The sequence below is a fragment of the Pinus tabuliformis genome, chromosome 2_2, assembly GCF_031772625.1.
Source record: "Pinus tabuliformis cultivar Carrire ecotype Pingquan chromosome 2_2, CPIR1, whole genome shotgun sequence".
NCBI lineage: Eukaryota > Viridiplantae > Streptophyta > Pinopsida > Pinales > Pinaceae > Pinus > Pinus tabuliformis.
The window spans coordinates 799,031,838-799,042,621 of NC_142300.1; the positions used below are offsets into that span (position 1 = coordinate 799,031,838).

Sequence of the window (10,784 nt, forward strand, 5' to 3'; positions counted from 1 at the left end):
AGAGAGAAAGGGATATATCAATTGTGGCTACCGACTCACAAGGGGAGGCTTCAAATAGAGAACAAGCTTCCTCAACCCCGTGCCTTCACAAAAGGGGGGAACTATAGGGGATGGCGATCGAGAAGGACTAGGGTGGCCACCCTGGGAACTCACACTACTTTTCATCCTTCCCGAACACCAATCCACAACAATCCCACCTTTTCTCCGTAAAGCTAGGGCCGAAAAGAGGAAGGGAATAAAACAACATGAAAGAAAGAGAGACATCAAACGTGTATACCGGCTCACAAGGGGAGGCTCAAACAGAGAACAAGCTTCCCCACCCCCGTGCCTTCACAAAAAGGGGGGAACTGCAGGGGACGATGATCGAGAAGGACTAGGGTGGCAACCCTCGGAACTCGCATTGCTTTTCGTCCTTCCTGAACACCAACCCACAACAATCCCACCTTTTCTCCGTAAAGCTAAGGGGCCAAAAGCAAGAAGGGAAGAAAACAACAGGAAAGCAAGAGATATCAAACGTGGCTACCGACTCACAAGGGGAGGCTCAAACAAAGAACAAGCTTCCCAAACCCCGCGCCTTCAAAAAAAGGGGGGAACTGCAAGGGACAACGATCAAGAAGGACTAGTGTGGCCACCCTGGGAACTCGCACTACTTTTCGTCCTTCTCGAACACCAATCCACAACAATCCCACCTCTCCTCTCTAAAGCTAGGGCTGAAAGGAAGAAGGGAAGAAAACAACAGCAAAGAAACAAAGATCCCAAGAAGAGAGAGAAGCTCAACAGCATGCCGAGTAGATGTCTGTTGACCAAAAATAAATCAAACAAGGCACCCAATCAAAAAGGCGTCCCACCTCTTCACACCCTCCCACATGCATTCAACACAACACCCTTTCTAGCTTTACAACATAGCAAACAACCAAGCAATTAAATCACAACCTATAATTGACCAATAGAAAAGACAAGGGCCACAACAAGACTAGTGTCTGGAGCACGTCACTGAGAGGAAAACATCCCCCTAACCCAGCGGCACAAGGCTTCAAACGACAAATAGACTGCTGCCAATAACACAAACCCACCCCGTTGTTGCACCCCTCCGTGTACAAAGCACCCAACAACCTTTCCAGCGAGAAAGTCAACGAGGGTCAAAGAATCAAACTCCAAAGAGGAGTTGTCATGGGCTGACACTCAACGTTGGAGAAAGCTGCGGGCCACAAATACATCAATGGTGCAAGGCCACTAGAGAGAGGGACGTTCGCAAAGCGCACACCATGAAACAAAGAAATGACACAAGTCCCACAAAAAACCCACAATCCAAAGGGAGGAACAAAGACACAACCCGCTACTTCTTTTTCCCTTAGAAGGGGAGTGGCTCACGAGAGGACGAGGAATTCCCTCGATGAGAAAGGCATGAGATAAGATTGCCACCCTCATGCACACCCAACCCTTCCACGAGGGCATGTCGAGGAACGGTCGGGAGGGACTAGGGTGGCCAACCCAACGGGTTGAACCGATCTTCATCCATCCCATACTGACCGCACCCTGACAATATCTCCTCAGGGAAGGTTTGAGCTACCAAGCGCGCATGCAACCACTCCCTCGACCCAACCACTAGCGAAAAAGCTCACCCAATCAACACATCAACCGCCGCCACCTTTTCGAGAGAACCAACTATGGAATCCCGCACCCTTGGCCCATGCCTTCCAATGAAAAAAAGACCGAGCACCGCTGCTACGAATGAGTCTGAATTTATTTATCGTATTTACCAAGCACCTCACGTTTTCAGCAACCATGCCCGGCCGAATAGATCTTCGAAAAGGCTCCCAAGAAACAAGCTTCCGAACCCCTTCCAGAAACACATTGGGGGGAAGAAAAACAAAGGATGGGTGGGACAAGCAGAAGCATGGCTTGCAAGCACACATGAAAAAACAAGCATTACCTCGAGATAAGAAACCAACAATGTTCCCGCCAAACACCAAACCCGCTCCCCTAGAGACGCACCACAAAGTCCCACATTGCAATAGAAACCCAACCAGCCCAAACCAAAAAAGAAAACCCCTGCTATCAATGATCCTACCGCAGGTTCACCTACGGTAACCTTGTTACGACTTCTCCTTCCTCTAAATGATAAGGTTCAATGAACTTCTCATGAAGTCGATGGCGGCAAACCACCATCGTCGATGCAATCCGAACACTTCACCGGTCATTCAATCGGTAGGAGCGACGGGCGGTGTGTACAAATGGCAGGGACGTAGTCAACATGAGTTGATGACACGCGCTTACTAGGAATTCCTCGTTGAAGACCAATAATTACAATATTTTATCCCCATCACAATGAAAATTGAGAAGATTTCCCAATCCTCTCGAACCAAGAATAAAAAATTGTTGGCTGCATCAGTGTAGCGCGCGTGTGGTCCAAAACATCTACGGGCATCATAGACCTATTATTTCCTCAAAATTCCATGGCCTAAACAACCGTAGTTCCTCTAAGAAGCTGGCCGCGAAGGGAAAGCTTCGCGTAGCTAGTTAGCAGGCTGAGGTCTCGTTCATTATCAGAATTAACCAGACAAGTCGCTCCACCAACTAAGAACGACCATGCACCACCACCCATAGAATCAAGAAAGAGCTCTCAATCTGTCAATCCTTACTATGTTTGGACCTGGTAAGTTTCCCCATGTTGAGTCAAATTAAGCCCCAGGCTCCACTCCTGGTGGTGCCCTTTTGTCAATTCCTTTAAGTTTCAGCCTTGCGACCATACTCCCCCCGGAACCCAAACACTCTGATTTCTCAAAAGGTGCTGGCGGAATCCTTAGAGCAACATCCGTCAATCCTTGGTTGGCATCATTTATAATTAAGACTACGACGGTATCTGATCGTCTTCGAGCCCCCAACTTTCATTCTTGATTAATGAAAACATCCTTGGAAAATGCTTTTGCAGTGGTCCATCTTTCATAAATCCAAGAATTCCACCTCTGAAAATGAAATACAAATGCCCCCGACAATCCCTATTAATCATTACTCCAGTCCCAAAGGCCAACACAATAGGACTAGACTCCTATCACGTTATTCCATGCTAATGTATTCAGAGCATAAGATTGCTTTGAGCACTCTAATTTTTTCAAATTAACAGCGCCAGAACCACGACCCAGCCAATTAAGGCCAGGAGCATGCCACCGAAAAAAGGGACGGAAGGGCAGGTGCACACCGAGTAGGCGGACCGACCTTTACGACCCAAGATCCAACTACGAGCTTTTTAACTGCAACAACTTAAATATACGCTATTGGAGCTGGAATTACCAGACTCGATGAGCCCAGTATTGTTATTTATTGTCACTACCTCCCCATGTCATGATCGGGTAATTTGTGCGCCTGCTGCCTTCCTTGGATGTGGTAGCCATTTCTCAAGCTCCCTCTCCGGAATCGAACCCTAATTCTCCGTCACCCGTCACCAGCATGGTAGGCCTCTATCCTACCATCGAAAGTTGGTAGGGTAGAAATTTGAATGAAGCATTGCCAACACAATGGCTATGTGATCCGTCGAGTTATCATGATTCACCGGAGAAGCGGGCAAGCCCCCGCCGGCCTTTTGTCTAAAAAATGCATCCCTTCCAAAGAGTCGGGACTTGGTGCATGTATTAGCTCTAGAATTACTACGGTTATTCGAGTAGTATGGTACCATTAAAAAAACTATAACTAATTTAATGAGCCATCAGCAGTTTCACAGTTTGAATTAGTTCATACTTAGACATGCATGGCTTAATCTTTGAGACAAGCATATGACTACTGGCAAGATCAACCAGGTAGCACCCTCTCACTTCAAAGGGCATTCCAGGTGCTCTCTTACCGAGAGCCAACCTGAACACCAATCAAGCCAAAGAGATGTCAAAATATCATGTAAAATGTTTATGCCTTGCACCTCTTGCATCCTAAGAAGGAAGCACATACAACTTGCCAAGGACATGGCGAACAAATGGGCAAACCTGCCAAGCCACAACGCACCAAGGCCACTCCGGAGTTCGCATCCACGGCCCAACCAACAAGAAAACGAGCAATCACTCACCCACTCCCTTAGAAATTCCTCTAAAGGCCTCCACGCCCTGCACCGAGGCCACCTAGGAGTCCTCCCGGACAACAACAACGATGGACCTCGATCAACCGATCACCTGCGACAGCCTCGATGCAAAGGAAACAAATGGAGGACAACCAACCACACAACCTCTATATTATAAATGAGCCACAACCCTCCCCGCCCTGCACTGAGGCCACCTTGATCTCCTGACCGCCTGCGGTAGCCGCGATGCAGAGGAAAAGGAAGGAAAATAAAAAGAGGACTATTGACCACACAAATCCTATCATAGAGAGGCCATACAAACCTCCCCGCGCCCGCACCGATGCCACCTAGGAGTCCACCCGGACAGTAGCAACAATGGACCTCGATTGGATGATTGCCTGCGGCAGCCTCAACACAAAGGCAAGGGAAGGAAATCATACATGACAAACTGAGCCCGCAACCTCCCTTAGAAATGCCACCCAACCCACCCCTCCCCGCACAGGGGCCAGCTAGGAGTCCACCCGAATAGCAGCAACGATGGACCTCGATCGCATGATCGCCTGCGGCAGCCTCAATGCAGAGGAAATGGAAGGAAATAAAACAAGACCAACCGAGCCCACAACCTCTCTTATAAATGTCCCTCGACCCTCCACGCCATGCACCGAGGCCACCTAGGAGTCCACCCGGACAGCAGCAATGGTGGACCTCAATCACTTGACTGCCTGCAACAACCACGATGCGAAGGCAAAGGGGAAGGAAATAAATGCAAATCAAGAGGCTCGATACACAATACAAGAACACATATCCAAACAGGAGGAGGGATCTGGCAGCTCCGCACCCCACGCACCCTACGTACAAGCAACCTAGGATATTTCCCACAGCTTTACCGACCAGACGATGAATAATTTTCCCCTATGGCCACCTCCACGCAAAGGATGGAGGTCGAAGTGTTCCACCTCAAAATCCTTCTTCCAGATAGCCCCCACCATCGATGTAGCAAGCCTCCTCCCCATTGGACCACGAGCGCATACACAATTGAAACAACAAGTGTCCGCCAACCCTCCCCTCCCCGCAGAGAGGCCACCTAGGAGTCCACCCGGACAGCAGCAACGATAGACCTTGATCACAAGATCGCCTAAAGCAGCCTCAATGCAAAGGAAATGGAAGGAAACAAAACAACAAGACCACCCGAGCCCACAACCTCTCTTATAAATGTGCCCCCCGACCCTCCACGCCATGCACCGAGGCCACCTAAGAGTCCACCCAGACAGCAGCAACGGTGGACCTCGATCACTTGATCGCCTGCGCCAACCACGATGTGAAGGAAAAGGAAGGAAATAAATGCAAATCAAGAGGCTCGCTACACAATAAAAGAACATATCCAAATAGGAGGAGGGATCAAGCAGCTCCGCACCCCACGTACCCTATGTACAGGCAACCTAGGAGATTTCCCACAGCTTTACTGACTAGACAATGAATAATTTTCCCCTACTGCCACCTCCACGCAAAGGAGGGAGGTTGAAGTGTTCCACCTCAAAATCCTTCTTCCAGATAGCCCCCACCATCGATGTAGCAAGCTTCCTCCCCATTGGACCACGAGCGCATACACAATTGAAACAAAAAGTGCCCCCCAACCCTCCCCTCCCTACAGAGTAGCCACCTAGGAGTCCACCCAGACAGCAGAAACGATGGACCTCGATCGCATGATCGCCTGTAGTAGCCTCAATGCAAAGGAAACAGAAGGAAACAAAACAACAAGACCAACTGAGCCCACAACCTCTCTTAGAAATGTGCCCCCCAACCCTCCACGCCACACACTGAGGCCACCTAGGAGTCCACCCAGACAGCAGCAACGGTGGACCTCGATCACTTAACCGCCTATGCCAACCATGATGCGAAGGCAAAGGAAGGAAATAAATGCAAATCAAGAGGCTCACTACATAATACAAGAACATCCAAATAGGAGGAGGGATTCGGCAGCTCCGCACCCGCCGCGCCTTACGTACAGGCAACCTAGGAGATTTCCCACAGCTTTACCAACTGGACGATGAATAATTTTCCCCTTACGGCCACCTCCACGCAAAGGAGGGAGGTAAAAGCGTTCCACCTTGAAATCCTTCTTCCATATAGCCCCCACCATCGACATAGCAAGCCTCCTCCCCATTGGACCAGGAGCGCATACATAATTGAAACAACAAATGCCCATAAACGTTGTGACTTAGCATTTCCAACCGCAAAATCCTACCACGTATGCAAGATGCAAGGGAAAAGATGATCCCTTGATCAAACATATGGGCTAACACATCTATCAAAACCTCAAATCCAATGCAACCATGAACGATGTGCACTTTGAAAGGAATGCTAACCCTTTACTTTACAATAAGGAGAACAGTGCCTCACATTGCTCGACGAAAAAAGCAAGCAAGAGGGAGGGGTAGGTGGTTTACAAATAAAACCCTTCCACGTCCCTCTTAAATGTATGCATCTGAACTGAAAATTCCAACACAGAAAGAGTACAAGCACAAGAAACCTGCACCATAAACAGCCGAACAATGAAGAGGCTAGCCATCACAAGGAGCCACACCATAACAACCCATACAACTCCCAAAACTTGGAGCAGAAGGGGAATTGTTCACATATGCCTCCCGGGACAAGCATGGCCAACATTACCACTCATGCGCTACCGAGTGGGTATGGAGAGAAGATGAAAATCGTCCACCCTACAAATGACCCAAGGCCATTCTTGAGGCAAACCCAAAAAGCCAACTCAATTACCAACGCACCTTTCACACGAAAAGCAAAACTCTCTGCACCAAATAGGGAGAAGGTGAACAATATAACAAGGAGCCAATTTCAATGGAGCCAAAAATGGCCCAGCCCAATCAAAATTCTCTATTCGTAACAACCGAGGGGCATGATAGTGACATAGGCATGATGGAGTTTTGGGGCTTCCATCTAGGACCGCAACAACGAAGGCTCAGAGGAGCGCCGAGAAAACTTTCAACATTCTTATCGTTGGGATGGGAAAGAGGGACAGGGATGAGCATGGCCCACATTAACACTCATGTGATACCGAGTGGGGATGGAGAGAAGATGAAAATTGGCCGCCCTACAAATGACCCAAGGCCATCATTCGGGCAATCCCGACAAAGCAACTCGATTACCAACCCACCTTTCACACGGAAAAAAAACCTGTCACTGGTATCTTCTGGAGGGGCACGAGGGGGACCAGGACGAGCCAAGGAGCCACACCAAAACAACCAATACAACCAAAGAACTTAGAGAGCAAAAGGGGAATTGTTCACATATGCCTCCCGGGATGAGCATGGCCAACATTACCGCTCATGCGCTACCGAGTGGGGATGGAGAGATGATGAAAATCGAACACCCTACAAACGACCCAATGCCATCATTCAGTCAAATGTGAAAACACAACTCAATTACAAACCCACCTTTCACATGGAAATAAAACCTATCGCTGGTATCATTTGGAGGGGGCACAAGGGGACCCAGACGAGCCAGGGAGCCAAACCACAATAGCCCCTACAGCTCCAAGAAATTAGAGAGCAATTTTCCACATATGCCTCCAGGGATGAGCATGGGCAACATTACCGCTCATGCGCTACCGAGTGGGCATGGAGAGAAGATAAAAATCGGCCACCCTACATACAACCCAAGGACATTGTTTAGGCAAATGTGAGAACACTACTCGATTACCAACCCACCATTCACATGGAAAGAAAACCTATCGCTGGTATCATCTGGAGGGGCATGAGGGGGACCAGGACGAGCCAGGGAGCCACACTACAACAACCCATACAGCTCCAAGAACTTGGAGAGCAGAAGGGGAATTGTTCACATATGCCTCCCAGGACGAGCGTGGCCAACATTACCACTTATGTGCTACCGAGTGGGGATGGAGAGAAGATGAAAATTGGCCACCCTAAAAATGACCCAAGGCCATCGTTCAAGTAAACGCGAAAACACAACTCGATTACCAACCCACCTTTCACATGGAAATAAAACCTGTCATTGGTATCATCTGGAGGGGCATGAGGGGACCAAGACGAGCCAGGGAGCCACACCACAACAGCCCATACAGCTCCAAGAACTTGGAGAGTGGAAGGGGAATTGTTCACATATGTGTCCCGGGACAAGCATGGCCAACATTACCGCTCATGCGCTACCAAGTGGGGATGGAGAGAAGATGAAAATCGACCGCCCTACAAATGACCCAAGGCCATCGTTCAGGAAAATGCGAAAACAGAACTCGATTACCAATCCACCTTTCACACAGAAAGAAAACCTGTCGCTGGTATCATCTGCAGGGGCACAAGGGGACCAGGACGAGACAGGGAGCCACACCACAACATCCCATACAGCTCCAAGAACTTAGAGAGCGGAAGAGGAATTTTTCACATATGCCTCCCAGGATGAGCATGGCCAACATTACCACTCATGCGCTACCGAGTGGGGATGGAGAGAAGATGAAAATCAGCCACCCTACAAACGACCCAAGGCCATCGTTCAGGCAAACCTGAAAACACAACTCGATTACCAACCCACCTTTCACACGGAAAGAAAACCTATCGTTGGTATCATCTAGAGGGACACGAGGGGACAAGGACGAGCCAGGGAGCCACACCACAACAGCCCATACAGCTCCAAGAACTTGGAGAGCGAAAAGGGAATTGTTCACATATGCCTCCTAGGATGATCATGGCCAACATTACCGCTCATGCACTACCGAGTGGGGATGGAGAGAAGATGAAAATCGACCGCCCTACAAACGACCCATGGCCATCATTTAGGAAAACCCGAAAACACAACTCGATTACCAACCCACCTTTCACACGGAAAGAAAACCTATCGCTGGTATCATCTGGAGGGGCACGAGGGGGACCAGGATGAGCCAGGGAGCCACACCACAATAGCCCATACAGCTCCAAGAACTTGGAGAGCAGAAGGGGAATTGTTCACATATGCCTCCCAAGATGAGTGTGGCCAACATTACCGCTCATGCGCTACCGAGTGGGGATGGAGAGAAGATGAAAATCAACCACCCTAAAAATGACCCAAGTTCATCCTTCAGGCAAACCTGAAAACACAACTCAATTACCAACCCACCTTTCACGTTAAAAGGAAACCTGTCACTTGTATAATTTGGATGGGCACGAGGCACCGGGGGGGGACCAAGGCGAGCGAGGGAGCCACACCACACACACCCATACGCGTTTACACGGACACCCTCGACCGAACGAGTTTGCACGAACGCCCTCGCCCGACCTGCCCGTACGAGTTTACATGGGCACGGACACGACCGTAGCGAAAGGACAAGGGAGAGACAGGAAAACGAGCTGCACGAACGTGCACAAAGCCAACCTCAGGTCACAACTTAGCAATTTTGATATGGGCTCGTTCCCCCAAGCTTGCCCTCGCCCAACCCACTCAAATGAGGTTACATGGACGCCCTCAAATGACCCACCCATACGAGTTTACATGGGCGCCCACACTAATGTAACGAAGGGACAAGGGAGATCCGAACAAATGAGCTGGACGAATGTGCACAAAGAAAACCTCGGGTCACAACTTAGCATTTTTGATACGGGCTTGTTCCCTCGGGCGCGCCCTCGCTCGACCCGCCTGAATGAGATGACACAGACGCCCTCAAATAACCCGCCCGAACGAATTTGCATGGGCACCCACACAGCTGAAACGAAGCAACAAGGGAGTGCCGGGGAACCGAGTAGCACGAATGTGAAAAAATCCAACCTCGGGTCACAACTTAGCATTTTTGATAGGGGCTCGTTCACCCGGGCGCGCCCTCACCTGAATGAGTTCTCACAGATGCCCTCAAATGACCCGCCCAACCAATTTTGCATGGGCGCCCGCATGACCGAAACGAAGAGACAAGGGAGAGCTAGGCAAATGAGCTGCACAAACGTGCACAAAGCCAATATCGGGTCACAATTTAACATTTTTTAATACGGGCTCATTCGCCCGGGCGAGCCCTCGCCCGAACGAGTTCACACGGACACCCTCAAATGACCCGCCCGAACGAATTTGCATGGGCGCTTGCATGGCCGAAACAAAGCGACAAGGGAGAGCCGGGCAAACGAGCAGCACGAATGTGCACAAAGCCAACCTCGGGTCACAACTTAGCATTTTTGATACAGGCTCATTCGCCTGGGCGTGCCCTCGCCTGAACGACCCGCCCGAACGAGTGCACACGGACACCCTCAAACGAGCTGCCTGAATGAATTTTCATTGGCGCCCGCACGACCGAAACGAAGCGACAAGGGAGAGTCGGGAAAATGAGATGCACGAACATGCACAAAGCCAACCTTGGGTCACAACCTAGCATTTTTTGATACGGGATTGTTCGCTCGGGCGCGCCCTCGCCTGAACGAGTTCACACGGACGCACTCAAATGACCGACCCGAACGATTTTGCATGGGTGCCTACACGACCGAAACGAAGCAACAAGGGAGAGCCGGGCAAACGAGCTGCACGTACATGCACAAAGCCAACCTCGGGTCACAACTTAGCATTTTTGATATGGGCTCATTCGCCGGGCACGCCCTCGCACGAACGACCCGCCTGAACGAGTTGACACAGACACCCTCAAACGACCTGCCCGAATGAATTTGCATGGGCACCTGCACGACTGAAACGAAGCGATAAGGGAGAGCTGGGCAAATGAGCTGCACAAACGTGCACAAAGCCAACCTCGTGTCAC

The 10,784-nt window shown here is 50.0% G+C and overlaps 1 pseudogene; it reads right to left on the reverse strand.

The window, feature by feature from the left end:
• Positions 1-2,059: 2,059 nt before the first annotated feature.
• Positions 2,060-3,797, reverse strand: LOC149195119 (18S ribosomal RNA; annotated as a pseudogene).
• Between the last annotated feature and the right edge of the window lie 6,987 nt (positions 3,798-10,784).